At 52.9% G+C, this 20270-nt stretch overlaps 1 protein-coding gene across 1 annotated transcript in view; it reads right to left on the bottom strand.

Annotated features, from left to right (window-relative positions):
* CHST8 (carbohydrate sulfotransferase 8) overlaps positions 1 to 12940 on the bottom strand; it is a 141234-nt gene extending 128294 nt beyond the window's left edge. Inside the window, exon 1 of the mRNA XM_015100550.3 lies at positions 12623 to 12940. The gene's annotated coding sequence lies outside the window, so the exon portion shown is untranslated. The remainder of the gene's footprint in view (positions 1 to 12622) is intronic.
* Between the last annotated feature and the right edge of the window lie 7330 nt (positions 12941 to 20270).

The following is a 20270-nucleotide window of genomic DNA, read 5'->3' as shown; positions in this document are numbered from 1 at the left end:
CTACATTTAGCGTAGATTCTCCCAGCAGCAGGACGAAGGTTTAACTCCCTTGCCAACAGAATCTGAATGGAATTTGTTACAGGAACATTGTGATTGAAATATCACCAATTGGTTTTTCATGACAACTCTACAGTAGATTGCAATTGTGATGGTTTTGTGTGTGTGTGTGTGCGTGTGTGTGTGTGTGGCAGGGTGGGGGTGAGGGGTGGCAGTTGTATTCTCCAGCTGGCCAAGGTGGCAGGGAGAGAGCCCCATACAATATTTATGAAATCCAGATGAAGCCCTACACTGGCAGTGAGCTGATATCATAACACAGATTTCAAAACTGCCTTGACATTTGCCCAAGATCAAATCTCTCCTTTTGAAGCCCCATGAGGCTCTGTGCTGACAGTGTTATGCCCACCTGCCCCCTCCAGCAACCTTCTCCATTTAAGCCCTGTAATTAACATTAGATGGGAGGAATCGAGGGATTAGAGTGGTACAGACTAGACTAATATCAATGGAAGTCCAATTTTCTTTTGGGAAAACAGACGCTGTGGTTTTCAGCAATGAAAGACAAGAGTTTTGATAATTTTTATTGTTAAACACTTTTCGACATGCAGAACAAAGCACCAAACTGTGATATCTCCTTACTGAAGAGGCTGTGACAGCATATTTGGATGAAGAGAGATGGGCAGAGGGGATCCACCACACATCAGTCCAGGAAACAGAAACGAAAGCGTGAAATGTACTTCCTCGGGGCCACGGATCTCGTTTCGTGGCTCAGCGGTAAAGAATTCACCTGCCAGTGAAGGAGATGCAGGTTTGATCCCTTGGTCGGGAAGATCCCCTGGAGAAGGAAACAGCAACCCACTCCAGTATTCTCGCCTGGGAAATCCCATGAACAGAGGAGCCTGGAAGGCTACAGTCCATGGGGTCGCAAAGAGTTGGACACGGCTGAGCGATTAAAACAACAAACAACAACACAGATCTCATTTAATTGCAACCTTCGATTTGTTTCAGGAGAACCCCTTAGGAAGAGTGTCACCAGACTTCCCAGGACCTGGGTATCAAGTCATTTCCAAAGTGGCCCCTCAGGGCACCCTCCACCCAAAGGGCTTCCTCTCCTATCACCAAGCAGTACCTGTGGCTTTTACACACAAGGCTCCCCAGGTACCAGGACCCGGGAGTGGTGAAATACTGCACGAAATGCTGCATGGGAAACTGCATGAAATATTGTATGAGATTCAGGCCTAAAGTCCCCAGAGATTGTTTACGAGTAAAAGGGGAGGGCGATTTAGTTGGGTTTTGATAAACACTTCATAGAGCACATCCTAAGAGAAGCAGAATCCTTGTCAAGCATGCATCTTTATGAGCTGTCCGCCTATAAACCTTGCACGAAGGTCCATGCTTAATGTTGGTTTGGCAGTAAATTGGCGCAATGCATGGGTTTGCTGCATCAAATTAGCATCAACCCATAAAACGTTACTGAACGATTCCTCAAATCTGCCAAGTCTTCAAATCAATTTGGAGAAAGCGTCAAAGGTTTGTTTTTTTTTTAACTTTGATAAACTTTTCATATTAGTTATCACAGAAGAGCATAAACCTTTCTAATCTGTCTTTTCACAAAAAAAAGGTGTTGTTTTTCCCAAACTGCTTTTAGCGCTTCCATCTTTGCATACCCGCCTCCACATCACATAAACAATATGTGTCATGGATTCTTTGTTGCCCTATTTTAAAGCGATTGGTATTTAGCTCACACTGTCCCTGCCCCACAATCCTGGAGAAAATTTCTACTGGCACCAGGATAAAGTTCTCACCCCTGGCCTTTGACATGCAGCCCCACATCTCCTCCGGGAAGCCTTCTATAATTCTCCAGTGAGCTCTGATCATTGCTCTATGAGGGTCAACTAGACTAGAGTTTCCTGGGGGCTCAACACACTTCTTTCTCTGAGGACATCACGTTTTGGACCCTCGGGGGTGGGGCTCACAGTGGGTGATCCTTGAGGAGTCATCTCCCCCTCCCCATCTCTGAGGGCTAGCCCATGTTCCCCCTTCTATAGAGCCCCTTCCGGCAGATGCTCTGGCTAGAGTCCCTTGCCTTCACTCCCCAGCCCCAGAGATCTCGACCTCTCAGTCACCTCCCCATGGGTTGCATCAGAGTCGTGTGTGAATCTCTGGAGACAATGGCTGGGTCCCTGAACCAAATAAGAACAGAATCTGGATTTGAACCTGGGTCTGACTCAGAGCTCTCACCCCCCACTGGCCTTGCTGCTCTCCAAATAAAATGATGTCACACTTGAGGAGAAAAGGACCGAGCCACCCCCAAAGAAAGGAGGCTTTATCATGGTCCCCATCGAAACGTGATACGGCAGGAGTGGATGAGGTGATAACAGACACGGCGCTTTCACCTTCACTTCACGGGAGGGCATCTCCTCTGCGCCCTTTGCATGTCATCTGTGAGAAGCTGGTGTTGAAAAGCTGAGGAGGCAGCTTGGAGGGGGAAGGAGTCTTGCTTTCTACAGAGGGACCCAATGACAGATAAACCCATCAGGGACGAGGGCCCAGAGGTGCTTCTAAATGGCCAGTGCCTGCAGCCCTGGGGGTGAGCACGGCCGCTGGAGGGGGTCTTTCAGAGCAGTGGTCCCCAACTTTTCTGGCACTAGGGGTCAGTTTCCTGGAAGACAATTTTTCCATGGACCGGGTGATGAGGGGCCAGTAATGTGGGCGATGGGGAGAGACAGCAAGCAGCAGATGAAGCTTCCCTTGCCTGCCGCTCACCTCCTGCTGGGAGGCCTGGTTCCTAACAGGCCACAGACCAATACAGGTTGGTATCCCAGAGTTAGAGGAATGGAGCACCAGGATGGAACACCCTCCTGGGTTGGAGAACTCAACTTCCAGAGCCCTCCCCATAGCAGCCCAGGCTTCCAACAAGCCCTGTTGTTGGAAGTCATCTGGGGTGGGAGAGGACAGAAGCCAACGGGCCATGCTCTGTTGCCCGGCCCTTCATTCAGTGGGTGTTCATGGTCCCACTCTGCACCGGGACTGTCCTAGGCACTGAGACACGGCTGTGCAGACAATACATGGGGTGGTCTCAATGCTCCTGGGACTTGTGAAGGCAAAGAAAGACAAGCCCCGGAGAGTGCAATAGACCATGGGAGCTCATCCAGTGATTCTGGGACAGGTGCCCGGGTCCCCAGCTTCATCCAGAGAAACACCTGGCTACCTGGTGCCTAACAATGTGGCAGATTTACACCTGCTTGGCAGAGAGAATCACCAGCACCCTAGATACTTAAGGTACTTCATGTTTTAGAGATGGAAATGAATTTTCAAATTTGTTCAAGAATGTTTTCAACTTGAATGCATTCCTGGCCAAAAAAAAAAAAAGAGTTGTACTAGTCGTCTGGGGAATAAAATGGAAACCACAGTGTGATACCTCTACATACTCATAGAAGAGCTAAAGTGAAAGAAACTGACAACACAAAGTGTGGGGAAGGAGGTGGAGCAGCTGCTACTCTCACACATGCCTGGTATGTGTCAGGGGGATTAGTACAACCACTGTGGAAAACTGTTTGCCATCACCTACGGAACGAACATGGGCATATTCTGAGACTCAGCAATTCTCTTCCAGGTACATGTTTATTAAAATGTGTACCCACGCCCAAGAGATACACACAGGAAGGTCCACAGCAGCACTGTCCATAAGCCCCAAACTCTGAACCACCCCAATATCAATCAACAGGAGAACCAAAAAAGAAACGGGGATGTCTTCACACCATGGGATCCTATACAGTAACAAGAATGAACAAACCGGGACTTTCCTGGTGGTCCAGTGGTTAGGACTCCACCTTCCAAAGCAGGGACACAGGTTTGATCCCTGGCCAGGGAACTAAGATCCAACATGCCACAGGGCAACTAGGCCCACGTGCCACAAGGAGAGAGTGCACACACTGCAAAGAAGAGCCCGTGCTCCAGGACAAAGACCCAGAGCAGCCAAAAAGAAAAGGAAAAAAGGAAAGAACAAGCTACAACTATCTACAGCAACGTGGGGAACTCTCACAAACATAATGGAAAGCCAGACACAAAGGTATGCAGACTTACAACTCCACTTCTGTCAACTTTAAAAAGAAAGAAAACCAATCCACGCCATTATGAATAAGAAGAGTAGTCACCCGTGCTGGAGGGGAAGCGCCTGGAAGGGCTCACAGGGATGCTGCCATATTCTGGTCCCCACTCCGGTGCAGGGCACACAGGCCTGTTTTGTTTGCAGATATTCACTGCATCATATACCACAATCTGTGCGCACTTCAGAGCGCATCCTGTATTTAGAATAAAAGGTTTTCAAAAGGGATCCCACCTACACTGCTGGTGGGAAGGTAAATTGGTGCTGCCACTATGGAAAACAGTATGGAAGTTCGTAAAAAAACTAAAAATAGAGTTGCCACTCGATCCAGCAGTCCCACTCCTGGGCGTATATCCGGAGGAAAGTCTAATTCAAAAAGATACACGCACCCCCACGTTCCCAGCAAAACTATTCACAATAGCCAAGACAGAACAACCTAACACCCATCAACAGATGACGGGATAAGAAGATGTGGTACACAATACAATGGAATATTACTCAGCCATGAAAAAGAAGGAAATAATGCCATTTGCAGCAACATGGATGGACCTGCAGGTTATCGTACTAAGCAAAGTAAACCACAAAAAGAAAGACAAATACCATATGGTATCACTGACACGTGGACTCTAAAATACGATGCAAATGAACTTATCTATGAAACAGAAACAGACTCCAAGATATAGAGAACAGACTAAGGGCTGCCAAGAGGGGTTTGGGGGAGGGAAAGACTGGGAGTGTGGGATTAACAGATGCACACTATTATGTGTAAGAGAGATAAACAACAAGATACTGCTGTACAGCACAGGAAACTATATTCAATATGCTGGGATAAAACATACTGGAAAAGAACATGGAACAGAATATATATTAATATTTACATGTATAACTGAATCACTGCTGTATAGAAGAGACACAACATTGGAAATCTACTAAACTTTAATAAAATTTTTTTTTAAAAGATTTCAAGTGTACTGAATACAGGACAAGGAAGAGGCATCCATAGGAGACTGCTGAGAAAGGGGACACCAGTCAGTAGGGCCACATGCGCCCCTAAGCCTTCGTCACATCACTAGACAAGGCCCTTGATTGCCAGGTTCCCTTGCTCCTGAGATGGAGAAGGACTGAACCTTGGCTAAAAGACCAAACATAGGAGTTTATCAAGACGATGAAATGACAGCGGTTGCCATCTACTGTGGGCGGGCTATCTGTTAGGCACAACAGCTCCATGAGGTGTATTCTATTGTCATCTCCGTTCTACAGGTGAGGAAACTGGGTCCCTAGTCCACAGACTGACCACGTGGTGAAGCTGGGCCTTGAACCCAGGCAGTCTGACTCCGGGAGCTGGCTTCAGTCACAACCCCAAGGCGGCAGCGGGGTGGAGCGAGGGGGTGGAGCTGGTTGCCGTGGCTGTCCATTGACACTTTAATTCATGGCAGAGGGAATTGAGAAGCATTAAATAATAGGCATAGATTGTGTTTTCCCAGGGATGAATGGTCATGAAATTAAATCTGCAGATGTGCCAACCCTCAGGAGGTGAAATGACATCAGCGGAGACGGAGGCCCGGAATCTAAGCAGGAGACAGCAAGATGGACCCAGCCTGAAGCAATGCGGTTCACCACGCGCACTGAGGCAGCGCTGCTGTTCAGCTGTTCAGACATATCCGACTCTTTGTGACCGGTGAACTCAGCACGCCAGGCTTACCTGTCCTTCACCATCTCCCGGGGTTTGCTTAAACTCACGTCCATTGAGTCGATGATGCCATCCAACTATCTCATCCTCTGTCACCCCTTTCTCCTCCAGCCTTCAATCTTTCTCAGCATCTCCAGGCCTAAATGACTCGGGAGTGACTGCTGTGCGAGATGTTGAAGTGGCTGTGCCCATTGACAGCAGGTGGCCCCTGTACGGTGGCAGTGGCAGGCTCAGTCCCCAAGCACACCGACAGGAGGGGGCATCCGGCTGAGGGCACCATATGGTAGTGGGTCACCATGCCCCATGCACACACCACCCCCAGTCCTGTGCCAGCCTCCACCAAAGAGATCCAAGCAAGACGTGGGAGACTGAGGGAACCACTGAGAAAAGCTCCTAGGAAGGAAGGCTCAAATTGGACCTAGATGTGTACAAGGGAGGGCTTCCCAGGTGGGGCTAGTGGTCAAGAACTTGCCTGCCAATACAGGAGACATAAGGGATGCAGGTTCGACCCCTGGGTCAAGAAGATCTCCTGGAGGAGGGCATGGCAACCCACTCCAGTATTCTTGCCTGGAAAATCCCATCGGCAGAAGAGCCTGACAGGCTACAGTCCTTTGGGTCACAAAGAGTCAGACATGACTGAAGTGATTCAGCATGAATACATGTACATAAGGGAAAGGATAAAAAAAGAATATTCCTGGTGAATAAGGCAGAGGAGTCCCCAAAAGGCTGGCTGCGTCACCCACTGTTTCCACCTGCGTAGACAAATGGCTTACATCATGAACTGGGTTCAACCAGTATAGACAGACTGCGTTGTACCTTGGGCTTAACCACCCCAGCTCTGGGAGACACAGCCTGACGGTCAGGGCCTTGTCGGAGGGGAAGCTGGGTTGAACTAAGCTCGGCCACAGGGAAGCCCCCAAAGCCAGAGAGAGTTTTAGAGTCTGTACAAAGACTCCACTGAAAGTGGGGCAGGCACGGACTAAATGGAAGATTCCAGGGCTCACACCCTTGACTCAACCAGTGTAGACAGACTGCCTGCAGCATGCACCAGCTCAGCTGGTATAGACACAGTATCTGCATCACACAAGGGCTCCACCAGTGTGGACAGACTGCAGGGTTAAGCTCACTCTGCCCGCCATCACGGACTACCTTCTCCATGCCCAGCTCGTCTCAGCCAAGACCCCAGGGAGACCAGGATTTACATCAAGCCCTACTGCATTCGCTCGGCTTCCTCCAGACCTGAGAGGAGGTGCAGAGCATGGCAGGACCATCATCAGTGTTTGCTGGGGGTCTGGATGCTCCCTGCGGAGCAGGAGAAGCAGAGCCCCCACATCTCAGGGCTGGAGGAGGGTCCCGGTGCCCACAGGCTGGGACAGATGGGACTTGTCCAGGAAGATGAGTCAGCCCCCCAAGGAGAGGCAGCCTCGGAAGTGGGGACAACCAGTCTGCCAAGTATGAGTCAACGTGAGCCCAGGCTAGGGTCTGCTGGCGGGGCGCTCTCCTGGGTCACCTTTCCACTCTTGAGACTGACGAGCACAAGGGCTCGACCTGTGGTCCGCGGTGGCAAGGCAGGGGCAGGGCAGCAGCCAGAATCTGAGGAGGCTGCACTCCAGGCAAAGAGCCCAAGGGCTGGAGGAATCAGCCCCAGAGAGGCCTGGGGCCCGTGCAGTAGACCTGTGCCTCCTAGCATCCTCTCCTGGGCTCTCACTCCTCCCATCCCGAAGTCTGGCCCTGCCAGGGAGGAGCTGGCTCAGGGCCAGGCAGAACAAGGTGACAGTGACCCGGGCTGCTGCCAGTAGCTCGGCACAGCCGCTCGGCTCAGGGCCTGAAGCCAGCAGCGTGGGAACAACGGGAAGCAGGGTGACTCACAGATCTGCTCCCCCCACCCGCGTTCTGGAAGACAGAGCCCTGGGGGTACCCAGCCAAGGGCTGCAGGGAAGCCGGGGCCTGAGCTGAGCTCAGCCAGCCACGGGGAGCTCACTGACATCGGAGTGGGGTTAGGAGCTTGAGGCCATGGGCAGAGCCCCTCGCAGAGGGTGGGGGCAGGCAAGGAAAGGAGAGAGAACTGAGGCAGGGCCCAGGAGAGGAGCTCTTTCTGGGCAGGTGCCCACCAGCTGCCGGTCAGACTCAAGAGCGGGGCAGCTTAAGGACCTACCAAGGATGCAACCTCTGGCCAGCAGGGGGGCATGACGGCAAGTGTCCGATCAACCGTCCTCATGAAAACACTGACCCTGCGCTGCCACCTGCTGTGCGCCCACCGTGAGCCAGGCCTAAAAGGTGAACACCTGGGGGAGGCAGCAGCAGGCCCAAGGGCTCAGGGGTTGGCTGAGGACGTGAGACAGGTGGGCAGGGGCACAGAGGCAGGGCCGCACAAGTGGCAGCCTGACCTGCCGGCCCTGGGGGGTCGAACCCAGCGAGAGTGGAGGAGCACTTGGAACAGTTTGGTCCGAGGGGCCCTGCCTCAGGGTGCTGACATCTTCCAGTCGTGGTCCTGACCATCTCACGTCCCCTCGTCTTCTCTGCTCTGCACTGAACCAGGCCCCAGGAGATTCAGGTCCACCGCCCTGCTGGAGGACCACAGCTGCCTCCTTCCAGGATTACTGCAGCCCCTCCTCGCTGGGCTCCCTGCTCTGCAGCAGGCCCCTCCCTGGCCTTTGAGGCTGTGTACAGTCAGGACTCTGTCTGAGTCTCCAACCCCATCTCCCCCTTTCACCCTGCTGGCCACATGGGCCTTCCCACAGCTCCTGGTCAGCTCCATCTCTCTCACTCATTCACATTCTGCACTGGAAAGCGCCCTCCATGCTTAGTTACAGCTCTTCTTTCAGATCTCAGTGGAGAGTCACCTCCTCAGGAAGTCCTCCAGGGCCCTCGGTCTAGGTCGGATTACTTTATCGTAAACCTCTGTCTTGCAACCACACGGATATTTCCTCTACATGTTCATCAGGGCCTAGAATCATACATGCATTGGTGACCTGTTTAGTAATGGGACCATCTGGCACAGCATAAATCGGTGCGTGATGAGTGGATGGTGATGGGGTTTCTGTTCCAACAGATGACAAAACCTGCAAGAGGAGGGAGCGCTCTTAGTTTGGTCTTTCCCAGAGCCTGATCCAACAACAGACACCAAATACACGCTTGTGTTTGGTCACTGAATAGAGGGCAACAAGGAGTCTGACGCTGGGAGTATGGGACACAGCATTCTTTAGCTTTAGGTTTCAACATTAACAGTTTTAATTTAGGTCAAATAAATGTTGCTGACCAGGCCCAGCTCTAGCCTTGGGTTGGCAGGGACAGGGTGTCTTGCTGTCAGTCACCAGTAGCAAGAAGTACCGATTTCCCAGGAGTGCATGACCTTCAAGGTGGGGAGTGGAAATGCTGGGACCCAGGCCCCCTGCCTGCAGACACTCTCTGACTTCCCCAAAGGTTGCTTTCACGATGGAATTTTGCTTCTCGCTGTCAACCCACCTGGATGCACGCAGGCCACTCCAGCCTGCCAGTGGCTGAGGACACATCTGTGGCCAGCAGGTGCAGCCTGGAGCACCAGATCACAAATGACAGGTAGTTTTGTACAGGGTAAAAGTCACAACTTTTTCCCACGGCCAATTTGTAAGTCTCATCTTCTGTCGCCGTGATTTACCGACCGCAGGGTCACACATCCTCCAGCCGGAAGGAAATGAGATGGCGTCTCCTATGTCCTCTGCTACCTGAGCTAATGCGGCTCTGTCCTCCGGCTGCCTGAGCTCAAGGGTTTCCTCTGCCTTTGGGCAGCCTTTTCCCAGGAGGGAGGGAACACAGCTGCTCTGGCATCAGACGAGCTTTGGCAGTGGCTCCAAAGACAGTGCTGGGGAGCTTACTGTCACCACGCCGTTAGCATGCTCTTGCCTGCCCCCAGCAAACATCCCCAGGCTCCCAGATACTGTGGCCACTTACACATCCAGACAATCATTCTTGATCACTTTTTTATGTCTCGTTGTCCCGTGTCACAGTCACATTGATCTCCTTGGGCCAGCACTACATAAATTTCCTGTTTATAACTCATTACCTTCTGATTAGCTGAAAGGCTGGGTACTTGTTTCACAGTGTTTACTGACTCTAATTGCCATAGTTGTTCATGAAAGAGCTACCATAATCCTTTGTCCACTTTCTTGCCCATATGCTCCCTCCAAGTTCCATGTTTCTCCCACATGGTTGCCACATGTGGGTAAACCAGGGAGGTGTGGCAGGTACGGCTAAGACAAGTGTCTGAGACTCTAGGCCAGGCAGCAGGTAAGAGACTGGGCACCACACCTTCCCCCATCATCCCCCCAAATATCCCACTGCCTACTGCATGTGCCTTCAACCAGATGCATCAGCTAGCGATGAATAAAACTCCCGTCTCTTCAATCGGCACAACCACAAATAGCCTGTCCGGCCACCACCGCCATCAACCGGAGTGATGAACAGAGAAGCAGCCTGCACGGCATTTCCAATCAGGAGAACCTGATGTTCCTCCTTTAGAAGGTGAATTCTGAGATGAGCCCACCAGGCATATTTTCCCAACAACCATATGGCCAAAAAAAAAAAAAAAAAAAAAAAGTAGTTACTGAACTTTCTCAGACTTATTAGCTTTCATAAACAGAGATTTGAATAAATGTTTAAAAAATGAAATTCCCTTGATACTCTGTAATCAGTAAATGTTCATTATGGAAACACAGCAAATATGCATGAAATTTCCCAAGTGATATTCTGGCTACAAGATTAAAAAGGCATCTCCAACTGCAGGCTGAGTTACAGAACATACTCCTACGGTCACCGTTCAGGACAACTCTGCGAAGCCCAAGAGGTCAGACAAGGCTGTTTCTTTCCTAGCCAAAGCAGGGAAAATCAGAAGATGCTCCCTTTTGCCTGCTCAGGCAATTTGGAAGTGAGCCCCTCCCCCCACTGACTGATTGATGTCTCTCTATAAATAATTAATCCTTGACCTTGCTTTAAGAAAGCCTAGACTTTTTAATTTGGAGTCTTTTAAAAATCAATACTAGGGCAACATAATTCACTCTCACGGAGTCTGATTCCAGGTAAATAAATAAATATGCTGTGCCTTCCCTCTGTCCCAGGGTGAAGGGGCCAGACAATGGATGGGGTCAGACTTTGCGGGGTTTTTTTTTTTTTCTATTCAACTGCTATTGGCGTTATTGATCATCCTATGAGGCTCAATTCTCTTCAGAGTCTGAATGTTACCCCTCTTTTGGGTCACTTCACAGAGGCGAGTCTGACCAAGTCTTTGGAATGTGCTTCACACCGGCCAAGGGCTCCCCACAACACATCCTGACGCATGCGGTGGGTTGTCTGGATTAAAACAGGGCCTCCTCCAGGGACCAAAATGTCACCCTTCCTGGTGGCCTGTCTGACTCGCCTTTGGGACAGGAGCAAAGGGTGGCTAGGAGAGGCTATGGCAGCTGGGAAATTTTAAAGAGGGCTCTGCCACTCTTGCCTGGAGGCTGCACTGTTCTAGCGCTGGACTTAGGGAAAGTTCTCCACCCCATGGGCAGGGGTCAAGGTGAACTCAGATATGAGAGATCAGCGGAAGGAAGGGATCTTGGCAGTGCAGCTTGTAAGCAGGCCAGGGATAGGAAAGGGGCTTGTCTGCCCCTAACCCCTCTGCAACCACCGCTCCTCCCCAACACTTGTCCCTTCACTCACTGGCCTCTCCTTCAGGCTCTGCTGCCAGGCCAGATTGCTGCCAAACATAAACAGGGGGCCCAGTCCGCTTCACTTAGCAGAGCCAATCACGGCCCAGGCTCCGGCTGGGAGGCGGCCCAAGGACCAGGGTCCACCACAATATCGAAGGCCGCTAAGGGACAGGGAATCCCGGGGTTGGCCCCTACTTTTCGGCTAGGACAGAGAGCCGGGCAACGGGTGCCCACAGCCCAGGGCGCTGCGTGGTTGCCGCCAGCTCCAGGTCGGGGTCGCAGGGCCTGGAGCCCTAAATGTACCGCCAAAGTTAGGGGAAGAGAAAGAGGTCACCTCCGACACAAGCGCCACCACTGGCACGACTAAATCCCGCGAACGCGCCTTGGCCGGGCGGGGACGGCCTCGAGCGAGGCCAGAGCTGGTCGCAGAACTAGAAGCCAGCAGCTAGAGCTGCAGCCGCCGCCGGAGCGCGGCTGGGTCCCGCGGCAAAGCGGATCCTTTCACCGCCCACCCCCGGGCTCCTGCACTACTGCACTCCTGGACACGCGCACGCACACACCTTCACAGGATCACTGACGCACACACACTCTCCTTGAGTACAAAACAGGCTGGTGCGTCGGAGAGTCGTGGGGTGAGGATGCGCGCAAATGGAACGCGGGCGCACCTTCCGCCGTAGCGTAGGAAGCCAAGAAGGTAGCCTCTAACTCCTCCCTCGGGCCTCCCTGTCACAACCTGTCTCCGAGTCCCCGTCCCCAGCGCGCGGGAAAGCTCGGGGCGCCCCCGGGCTCCCGCACTGCTCTCTCCGGGGCGACGCTGCCTCCCCGCGCCCAGCATCCAGGGCGAAGAAGAGGAGCGGAGGATCCGCAGGGACCGATTGAGCCCGCGGGGTGACAGTTCACAGACGCGCGGCGACGAGCAAAATCCAAGGAGCAAAAGTCTAATTAAAGTTCCCGCTACTGGAGCCAGTCCCCAAAGTGCGGCCAGACTGGAACCCCGCGCGCTCTATCCCCGCCCGCGGCTTGGAACTCTTACCGCGTCGTTTCTCGGGGCTTCTCGGGGCTGGGGCGCAGTGCAGCCCCAGGGGACCCTTCGGGGCGCCGCTCCCGGCGGGAGCCGGCACAGGGCGGGGACGGGGTGGGGCGGGGGCGCAGCGCACTTACCTGGCGCAGCCGGCGATTTCGGGGCCGCGGGGGGCTCCAGCCCCGGCGCGGTCCTCCACTGCGAATCCTCCGTTTCGGGGCGCCCGGGCTGCAGGGCGCCCTCCGCCCCGGCGAGGGCCCGGCGTCTCCTCCTGCTCCGAGCGGAGCCCCGTGAGGTCGGCGAGGCGAGAGGCAGAAGAGGGAGAGGGCGCGGCGGCGTGTTCCTCCTCTGTCCCCGGCTCCGGTCCGCCCCCCTCCCGTCTCCCGCCGCCGCCGTCTCCTCTCCTCACAGCCCCGCTGGATCCGGCTCTCGCGCCAGGAAGGCTCCCAGCGAAGTGCGAGCGGAGCCTCCGGCGAGGCTGGAAATAGCGCCGCGCCCGCCCGGCGCCCCGCCCCCGGCCTGGGCCCCGCCCCGCGGTGGGGGCGGCCGCGGCGGTGGCCGGGTCGGGAGGGGATCACACCTCGATCGACTCTTCCCTCCCGGGAGCTCACGGGCGCCGCGCCCACGCGCGCTCTCCGACTCGCGCGGCCCCACGCGCGGCTAAGGCGGTAGGGAAACGCCGCTGGGCGCGGTCCGGCGGCCCCGGGGGTGGGGGTGGGGATGCCCCGGGCGGCGCCGGTCTCCCAGGTTCCCCCTGAGCCGGACTCCCGGCTGCCGCTTGGCTCCAGGCCGCGGCCGGAGCGCTGCCACTGCCTCGCTGGGTCGCACGCCGGCGCGGACCCGGGAAGAGGACCAGGCGTCACCAGAGCGGGCCGTGACCGCAGCTGGGCAGGAGGGCGCACCTAGGACCCGACGTTGCGGGGGCGCGGGGCGGGCGGAACGCAGAGGAGAGATCCGAAGAAGACTGTGAGAGGTTCCTGGGCTACAACCTCGGTGGGTTTCAGTCGAGGTCTTGGGCAGCCTCGAACCCTGTGTCCGCACGGATCCCCCAATTCCGGGGGCTCTGGATTCAGCTGAAAGTGCCCCAGGCTTTCCCTTGAAGGCTGTCTGCTTGAAGTCCCTGTTGTGTCAGGGCGTAGGGGTCAGCCTGGGTCCACTATCGCCTCTACCTACACACCCTACAATAACATAGCGGACACGTGACATATCCATAGCCACACAACCCCAGGGCAGAGCAGGGAGGCAAAGGGAGTAGGGGGGGGGGGCTCTGATTCTTGTCCTTGTTCTTTAGGAGAAGCGGCAGCCCCCACCTGCAGGGGGCAAGCAGGTGCCGGGAAGGAAAGCAGGCTGGCTTTCACAGAAAACTGTATGAAACTATAAATCAGTCACATCTTCATCTTGAAGGGATGCTCAGTATTTTCAGAAACCTTTAGGAAAATAAAGTGAAGGATGTTCACCCTCCTCTCATGTTATCTGCTGATAGGCTACCTTGATCTCCCTTAGTTCCTGCAACAACAAACCAGGCGTTATTATTCCTGTTTTATAGAGGAGGAAACTGAGGTACAAGTTTGGCCCTGAGCATACAAGTCACAAGCCACCAAGTTGCTGGAATCCACACACCTGGAGGGTGGCAGAGCTGGCACTGGGCCTGCTGGTTCCAAATAGAATAGGTTGGATGCTAGGATTTCCTCTCCAAGACTTTGAGCTCAGAGACTATCAGACCCAGGACCCTAGCCCCAGCCACAGCTCCACTGGCCACATGTTATTTCTACGTGTATGGGAGATGGTGAGAGGGGGCGGATGTATACAGCTGAAATCTAGGTGCTTCACCTCAGTCAGGTGCAGATTGGAGGGGCTAAATATAAGGGACAAGCATTTAAATGTCAGGGAGAGCAGGGCCGTTCAGTTCAGTTGCTCAGTGGTGTCTGACTCTTTGCAACCCCATGGACTACAGCACACCAGGCCTGCCTGTCCATCACCAACTCCTGGAGCTTGCTCAAACTCAAGTCCATCAGGGTCTTTACCAATGAGTCAATTCTTCGCATCAGATGGCCAAAGTATTGGAGCTTCAGCTTCAGCATCAGTCCTTCCATTGAATATTTAGGACTGATTTCCTTTAGGATTGACTGGTTTGATCGCCTTGCAGTCCAAGGAGAGCAGGACAGTTGTGTCTTTATCCATCCCATGAGCAAAAGCTGTCGGAACAGATCAGGAGGAAAGATGGCAGGGAGGAGGGCTGCGGTTGTTGGTGAAGTGAGCAGAAAGCTACTTGCCCGAGGAGGAGCCCATAGTGCACTGCCCCATCCCAGCCCCTGTGCCCTTCCTCCCTACACCTCCAGTCCCCTCTCACCACCTGGGGTCCTGGCTGTGCAGCTGGGCTGGTTGCTGAAGAAGCCTGGTGGTCAAGGGAACCTCTTCAGTACCATGCGCACTCACTCAGACAAACACACACATACACATACTGGGCAGTGGGGAAAGGATACGGAGAGGAGTTTCTGTCCCCTGACCCCAGCCCTGCAGCCAGGAAGAGGCTCTGGACCACAAGTGTTTCTCCTGGATGAGTCTACACAAGCTCTACCTCCACAGGACATGTCTACACAGGTTTTCCCCGGGCCAGGCCAGCCGTGAGTGTGGCTGGTCAGGCTGTCTCAGCTGCCCTGTGCATCTGTGCACAGTGATCCGACTGGGAAGGACGGTTTTTCCATTAGCTTTTCCCACTGTACTTATTAGCACTCATTTGCATCTAATATTCAGGCAGACCCGCTAAGAATCAACAATGCCGTATTCCTTTGATATACGCTACACGCTCAGTTTTGCACTCAGACTTCCTTCTGGTTTCCAGAGGCCCTCAGGAAAATCCCCAAAGGGTGTCTGCCATCCCTGGCACCCATGTACACTGAGTTATCCTCCTCGGGATTTGCCCAGGGCTGCATGCCCTTTTTTGAAAGTCAGTCTCGGCCTCTGCGGCAAGGAAGGTGGAGAGATGCTGCAAAGCCGGCATGGAGCCCTGTGAGCGCTTACGGTTCTTGATGTGTGTGTCTCTGCTGAAAGATCAGTGGCAAACTGGTCCCTTTGCATCCCAACTAAGGGAAGAGGACATATGCACTAGATGGCCTCCTGAGTCCACATCCCAGGCCCCAGGAGAGCAAACAGAGGCTTGCGAGCTCGTCTGTTGCCATCAAAGGTGTGGGTGCTGAGGGGGCCTGTGCAGGTTTGGCTGAGGGCAGCGGGCAAACCACCTTTCCCCTGCTGGGCCCCAGGCCAGTCCCGGGAGCAACAGAGATCCTTGAAGCCTTGGGGCAGGGAGCTGAAGGCAGCACAGTGGGGGATGCACTTTGTGTTTGATGCAGGGCATGTAAGCCCACTGGTGGGACTGAATCCTTAATCCTAAACCCTCCATTCTGTTGCAATGAGAAGCACCAGGGCACCGTTCTCGGGAGGCAGATGGAAGCCATCTGGAATGGCAGGTCTGGGAGTACCCGTCTCCATTATCCTGTGGGAGAAAGACGAGAATGATGGGATGGACTGGGGGCCCGTCTCAGCTCTCCAGTGGCTGGCTGGATGGCCTTGAGTGCATCTCCTAGCCCTTCCCTGAAGCTCTGATACTTTTGGCCACCTGCTGCAAAGAGCCAAGTCATTGGAAAAGACTGAGAAAGATGAGAGAGGGAGGAGAAGGGGGCGACAGAGGATGAGAAGGTTGGATGGCATCACCAACTCAGTGGACATGAGTGTGAGCAAACTCATGGAGATAGTGAAGGACAGGGTAGCCTGGGGCACTGCAGTCCATGGGGTCTCAAAGAGTCAGACACGACTTACCGGCTGAACAACAACAACCCTTCCCAGTCTGTTTCTTCATTAGCAAAATGAACAATAGACGCCACCCTGCTATAGGGCAGCAGGGTTTCACAGATGAGGTGAAGGGTGGGAAAGCATTTTGGAAAATGGAATCCATGGCTGGCCTGCTCTGAATCACATTCAGATCAGCCACCTTAGGGCTTCGGTGTCTAGCATCTGGCCCTGTTGGTGGTGGTGGTAGTGGTTTGTTGCTAAGTCATGTCCGACACTTTTGCAACCCCATGGACTATAGCCCACCAGGTTCCTCTGTCCCTGGGATTTTCCAGGCAAGAATACTAGAGTGGGTTGCTATTTTCTTCTCCAGGGGATCTTCCCAACCCAGGGATGGATCCTGTGTCTCCTGCATTGGCAGATGGATTCTTTACCACTGAGCCACCAGGGAAGCCCTACTCTGGCCTCCAAAATATCTGACCCCAGCGTTTCCCAAAGTCAGTTCAACACACCTCTGACATGCTGATATGAGCACCATTTAGATGGGAGGCTCTCTCTTGGGGAACTTGCTGCTTCCCAGCGGCTTTGAGATGGTGGCCAAGCCTCCCCCCAACCTCACCACCCCATTTGAACGGTGAGGGGAGTGCCGCTCAGGCTGTTGAGGCCCCCTCCAGGCCCGAGCTGTGATTCCACAGTTCCTAAAATTTCCTCACCTGGAAAGGAGACCCAGAGATTCCTTTGGCCACCCGGGACCGTGTCAGATGAATGTCCCTTCCCTGCCCTTTTCCTCCACTTCCCATGACCTTTCTCCTTTTCTGTCCCCGCTTTGGTTTCTGAGGAGCTGGAAGAAATGGGTTTCTCTGTTTCCTTCTATGTTGAGTGGCCTGAAATTCCCTGAATGTCAGAGTGCCTGTGTGAAAGTGGGCTGCATTAGCAATGCTATTGGGGTTCAAGGTGCCCACACATCCCAGACACCTGCTATAATTTCTCAAAACTCACCATCATAAGAACAGTTTCTTTGTTCTTTGTTCAAAAAAAAAAAAAAAGCCTCTTTTTTTTTTTTTTTTTCCTTTGCTGCACCGAGTCTTAGGTGCCGGATGTGGGATCTTAGTTGCAAGTTGCAGGATCTAATTCCCTGCGTGGGGATCGAACCCAGACTCCTCTGCATTGGGAGCTTGGACACTCAACTGCTGGACCACCAGAGAATAACAAACAGTTCCTTTTTAAAGAGCAAGTTTCTGGGTCAGACTAATGTGACACCAGTGTTCGTCCTTAATACAATGAGAGTGGGGGAACAGAAAAGGTTTGCTGAATAGCACACAGTGGAAACTGACTGTGGTTAACTTAAGTAACAAAGGAGGGCTTCTTGAAAAGACATTGGGGGTTTCAGAGAAGAGGCAGAGCCTAGCATCTGGGAAGGAGGAGGGCAGCTACCAGGGAAGAAGGTTAGAGGACCCTGGGGTCTCCAGAAAGGGATACCCGGCTTTCCATCTAGTATCTGCGCATCCGCAGATAGATTTTTGTTGACTCTAGAGTCCAAGAAGGAACCAGATCCAAGTCCATGTCCAGCTCATCCGTGCAAACTGGGCTCAGAGCCAGCCTGGTTTCTCTCTTGAGGTCTTGCCAATTTCAAGTTCATTCTGGTGCTTCTTAATTAAAAAAAAGAAAGAAAGAAAGAAAGAAAAACCGCTATGGAGCTAGTCTGCTGCTGGTCACTCCTTGAGTTCCCACGAATCTTTAAGTCCCACCATCCTCTGATGGTCCACGTATGGTGGAGAGGGGACATCGTTGAAGAGGGTACTTAACTGAAGGAGGGGATCCAATGGATCCTGAATATAAATGGTGGAGTTTTTTTTCATACTTTGGGGTGAAAAGTGTAAAATTCTAGACTATTTATGTGTCACAACTCATAAATGCGATTTAATTTGGACCAAATGAATTCAGCCTTCACATCATGTGGGCTGAGCTGAAGTTTACTTGTTTGGTGTCAAAGTCACTGGGAATGGGGTGGTAGGGCACGTCTCCCTACCTTGGAAGATGAACGGGCACTGACTTTCCTTGCCGCTGCAGTGTTTCTGTGCATCTATCTGTATCCAGATACAAATGAGCTCATTATGAGAAGTTCTCCCTACTCAATCAAGGTCACTTGGCTGACCTTCTTTTTTGGGCTATGTGCTGTTAGTCATTAACTGAGGTGACTATTAAAATGAGGAATTACTGTATGACATAAATAAATGGCACTTCTTTTTAAACACTCACTGATTGGGAGAGCTTGCTGATTCTATAGGACTCCTGGCTTCACCCAGACTGGCACAACTCAGCTTCCTTTCTTGTGCCTACCGGTGGCTCCCTGGAGTAGAGTGGCTGTAGGTTACTCAGCTCATGCAGGCCTCTGTGGGATCTGAGAGAGGCAGTGGGGTCTCTGAGGGCAGAATTTCAACTCTAGCATCATCAGCCTGTGTGGCCTTACCACCAAAGTCATGGACCACTTCATCTCTTTCCATTATGTGGTAAGGAAGTGGGGCTTAAGTATTATCTGAGTTCCTGAGATAGCTAAAGGCGTTTTTTTTAAAAGGATGCAAACTTGAATGCTATTCTAAATTTAATGCTTAGTATTAAGAACTGGGTTTGGAGATTTTTGAAAAGAAAGGATCGCTTTGAACTGAACAAAATATTTCCACGGGAACACTCTAGAAATATTTATCAGATGCCACTGGGAGCATGCCGTTGGGAAAGGACGGACACCTTGAGACTTCCCTGATTGGTGGGGAGGGGAATTATCATAAGATGAGCTTAGAAATGTGACACAAAGAGGACACGCAAGTGGCAAGCCAGACTAGAAAAACTACCTTCTAGAAGAGCCATAGGTCTGAGCCCACAGAGCTGGAAGGCAAGATGGTCACTAAGCTCTGTTACAATGTGCACTTGTCTGAGGGCAGGCACTCTCAGAATCTCCTAGATGCAGTGTGTTAGTCTCTAGGTTTTCTCAAACCCTTCTGGCAAAGGCCATGTGTGCCTGAAACTATGTGGGTGGCCACAGCGGAGATGGAAGAACAGCAGCAGGTCTTGCCCTTCTCCAGGCAGTCCGGCCTGAGCAAGTGGCATTTTTTAGTGTACCAGGAGCCCGCACAGCGCCTGGCAGCATGCATCTCTCCACCGGGGCTGAAAACAAAAGCCTGGTAGATGATGCATCCAAGGAAGTCCATCAGTCAGACAGCATGCCCTGCCCCCTCCCAGAGCGACCTCCAGGGCAGCAGATCAGAAATGCCTGCCTGTTTCTGGACCAGCATCCAAACGTCCCTAACCTGCAGTCTCTGCCATCCACTCCTCTTTGCGAAGATGCTGCCACAGGAAACAGCTAAGTTAACGTCGGTGGGAATCACCTGAACCTTTCTTCTGCAGGTGAAGGAGAAACTGGGCAAGCCTGAGAAAGTTTGATTCCTGAGCCCCTCCAAAGGTTTTTGAAGCCTGGCATGTCATGGAGAGCCAGCCAGCCACCCAGGAAACTCCCATCCCAGCCTTGTGAAGCCATCCCCCACAGCAGAGAGCATGCCAAGGTCACCAGGCTTTGGAAGCAGATGACCTACTGAAGGTTTGCGGGGGAAAGGATGTCTCCAGCCTCCCAGGACTCCTGGGTGCAGAGGTGTTCTGCAGCAAAACCCTTTTGGGTACCTCATGAAATTAAACCCTGTCAATGACAACAGAAGGCAGTTGTGGCAGAAACTGAGATAAGCAACTGCCATTTCATCGCCAAGTTCTCCCAGAGCCGAGGAAACTTCATCCTTCAGGCAGAGCCCGAGATGCTCTGGAGTTCAGAGCGCTGCCCAGTGGCGTCCTGTCAGTAGCTATGGAAACAGCGAGCCGGATGCCTCCCTGTCGGCTTTTGTGCCAGAGACATCTTGCTGTCAGTAGTGTTTCAAGTTGGCTTTAAAAAAACAAGACAACCCAAATATCCTCTTTTGACACCATGCAAAGGGCCCTGTGGCATGGAGGCAGTCCTGC

Source organism: Ovis aries, chromosome 14 (genome assembly GCF_016772045.2).
Source record: "Ovis aries strain OAR_USU_Benz2616 breed Rambouillet chromosome 14, ARS-UI_Ramb_v3.0, whole genome shotgun sequence".
NCBI lineage: Eukaryota > Metazoa > Chordata > Mammalia > Artiodactyla > Bovidae > Ovis > Ovis aries.
The sequence above is the reverse complement of the archived record's forward strand: the minus strand, read 5'-3'. Positions and strand labels throughout refer to the sequence as shown.